Source organism: Urocitellus parryii, chromosome 14 (assembly GCF_045843805.1).
Source record: "Urocitellus parryii isolate mUroPar1 chromosome 14, mUroPar1.hap1, whole genome shotgun sequence".
Classification (NCBI taxonomy): domain Eukaryota; kingdom Metazoa; phylum Chordata; class Mammalia; order Rodentia; family Sciuridae; genus Urocitellus; species Urocitellus parryii.
Window position 1 is genome coordinate 1,472,404 of NC_135544.1, and position 3,548 is coordinate 1,475,951.

Below are 3,548 nucleotides of genomic sequence, written 5' to 3' on the forward strand. Positions count from 1 at the left end.
TTCTAATTTTTGTGACACAATCATTACTTGAATAAAGGAGTTGCTTGTGTCTCTGAAGACACATGAAGTACATCATGCAAAGCAGAGCAATTTATCCTGAGGGGGTGTACTTTATTGATTCAGATGGATTCCTTATTCTGGATTACCTCCTCGGTGTTATGTCTGTATATGACTAAAATTAAATTTTGAACAAAAATTTTTAAAAGTACCCATTAGGACCTATTATTATTCTTGTTGAAACCCATTAAGCTATTTTTTAAAAGGATCACATCTCGCCTCCCGTAAAACTACCTTCTTTGGAGGTTGAGGAAGTTAATTAATCCAAATCAGTTCCTCTATAAAGCATACTGAAGAGCAAAATGATGGCTGTAAAAGGTCTTTTTTCTGTGATTGGGAAGATCCCATTGAAAGTTTGGAAACCAAATTCAAAACCTATTCCAATCAGCAATTCAAAAACATGTTGCTTTTTCCCCCTTTTTAGTCACCATACCCAGAGGAATATATTTTTTAGTAATGTTACTATATCTTTAGTACCACAACTTACACAAAATTCGATCCACTTTTTTAAAGTCTCAGAACTAGTTACTCATGGCTTTGCAAGACTCACAGGTGATTAGAATTTGAAGATTGAATGAAAAACCATCAGAGGCCAGGCTTGTCTGGGCGGGATTAGATATTTAGTTATTTAGATATGTTTCATTTCCTAGGGAATAATTTGCATATCTTTCCAGCCACACTGATCATTTCAAATCAAAGGAAAGACACATCCAGCTCTCAAAGCATAATGTTTATTAGACAAATTCAAAAATCACACACCTGAACATAGTGAAAAAATACTCAGTTAAACCCTTTCAAATTGAGTTTGCCTGGAGTATTGCAACCAAGCCCCCAGGACTTCAGGAGACAGCCTGAAGGACAGATCAGGGTATTTCTGCAGGAATAAGGGTCTCACTCACCTGTGATGGGGAGGAGAACCCTACACTTTTTCAGATCTCACTGTCTGAAGCTGCTCAGCAGTCATTGAAGACGCCCCTCCCATCACTGATTGGATCCTGTGTTGATGTCATTCCTCTGAGCCCTCACTCTATCTCTTTCCATAGAAGAGGAAGAAAGCAAAAATGAAAGTTCTGTTTCATCTCCGGGAAAACTGAAACACCAAGGCTCTAACTAAACATGTCTTTAATTTCCTGATGTGTTCATGTGAAGAAAAAAACACAAATTAACCATTGAATACAGCTTGAAGCCACAAAAGTTAGGGCTGAAATATGATTTTTGTTCTTGGATATCCACTTCTCTTTCCTGACACAGAGGAATGCACAGAAGCACCCAAACCTGGGTCTGCACATTTATTCCTCTTTTCAGAGTATTCCAGACAAATGTGCCTCAATAGGAATTGATATTTCAAGAGAATGAGTTAATTCATGAATGAATTATTTATTTTTTCCTGCAACATGGGCTGGGCATCTTGGGCATATTGGGAAGATGAAAGGTTCCCTATGGGTGTTTCTGACTTGAACATCTGTTTCCAGAAAAGCAGGTGTGGAAAAATGCCCATCCCGAGCTGTTCTGCTGAAATACTCTAGGTGGGAAGGGCTCCAGGGTTCTGTCTCTGTTCAGACCTCAGAGCTGAGCAGAGAGGGTATGTGGGTGCCCCTTTCTCAGGTAATTGGGTCTGTCAACCAGCAGGTGGCACTAGATATCCCAGTACCTGCTAAGTTTGGAGTCTTTCTGATAGACTCACCCCTGCTTCTGCTTGGGGACGCTCCCCGATTAGTGATAAAGATACTTTCCAAGTTGAGAAACTCAGGCTCTTAGCTCACCCTAGCAGAATTTGTAACCCACTTCATTCTTACATACCATCTATGGACCCTGTGTATATCAAATTCAGGAAGTAGGGTTTTCTGTCAAAAAGAAAACTTAGATGACCACTAGGCCTTCTGTAAGCATATGTACTATACTTGCCTCCCTCCCCCATACACACAAACACGTGCTTCCCAACTTGGTCTTTAGGTATAAATGATGAACCATAGCATATGTTTAAGGTGTACTACTTGATACATTGTGAAATGATTACCAGCAATGTATTTATGTCTATCATCTCATGCATTTGTGATTTTTTCCCGAGACCTAGAATTAAGAAACTTAAGATCTTCCCTCTGCATAGTTCAAGAATATGAAGCAGACATGTTGCCCAGAGTCACCATGCTGCACACTGGATATCTAGAACTTACTCAACTCACAGAACTAAAACCCCACACCCATTGAAAAATTACACCTCGATTCCCCCCCAAGTAACAAACACAGCAATACCCTGCCCTGCGGCCATCACCACCAAGGACACTTGAATGGCCCCTTCTAGGAACCACTGTGTGATGACGTCATTATCTTCAAGGGTAAACATATTCCTCAGTTCCAGGGTGCTCTTGGCCATGCATTTATGAGTATATGAATGGCAGTGGGCATTTCTGCAAGGAAAATCATGACGTATGTGCAGATAAGTGAACTGTAGAAACCATTTTGACTCCACCAGGATGCTCCCAGAAGAGAATTTCACTGGGATGCAGAAGTGCTAATTGAAACCCAGAGAGCATTTCACAACCATTCTTGCCTGGGTAGGGTGATCGTCAGTGCACTTCTTCAGTGTCACTAGATTGAAGAACCACCTCTCCCTGTGAGCAGGTTCATTTCAAGTTGCACATTCTAAACTTCAAACACAAAGCACTGAGAGTATCAAGTGGAGGGCATCAGATGGAGTCTAGTACGTACACTCACAGCTCTCTGCAAGTCCTCCAGCAGGTCTGCGCTGGGGCCCTAGGCACTGCAGCAGGACTCAGGCTTGGCTCTGCAAGCTGTGCAGCACCTTAGTCTGGAAGGGTCCAGTCAGCCAGGCAGGCATCAATGGTGCACCCATGAGGGCAAGTAAGGCTTCAGGTGGTGATGGTGGTGATAGTGATATGTTGCGTTCAGCCTCCGAAAACATCCAGCTGTATTTGAGCGCCAGGCTGTTCCAGCCACCATTGTTCACACTGCTGGTGTACAAATGTCCTCCATGGTGTACCCCTCAGGCACCCGCGCTGCGTGATTGGACATGGGAGGGCTCAGCGAGCAGGGGAAGCCAGGTGCCAGAGCCCGAGAAGCCAGGCTTGGGGCCCCACTGCAGGCAGCACTGCCTCAACTGCCCCGTGGGGGTCTGTCCTCTGAGGCTTGAGGCAAACCAGTGAGCGTCAACGTGCCACCTGCGAGGTGGGAGGGCCGCTGTCCACCCCTTGCAGGTAAGGTAGGCCAGGCAATGTGGAACCCAAGCGGGTGGTGGGCACCTAGAACGGGGACCTGGTCACGGTAGTGGCTGCAGCTGCTGTGGCTGCAGGATGTAAGAAGCCGCAGTACGCCCCCATCTTAAGCAGCTGGTTCCTAGCTAGAGAGGGTGGAGTTGGTCTGGTTACCAGACCTTGGCTTTCAAGGTTCACAGGAGCTCAACTTGAGCCCCACCTAGACCACAGCAGCTTGCTGGCTGTCAGGGCCTGTCCAGGTCAGTGAAGAGCTTAGGT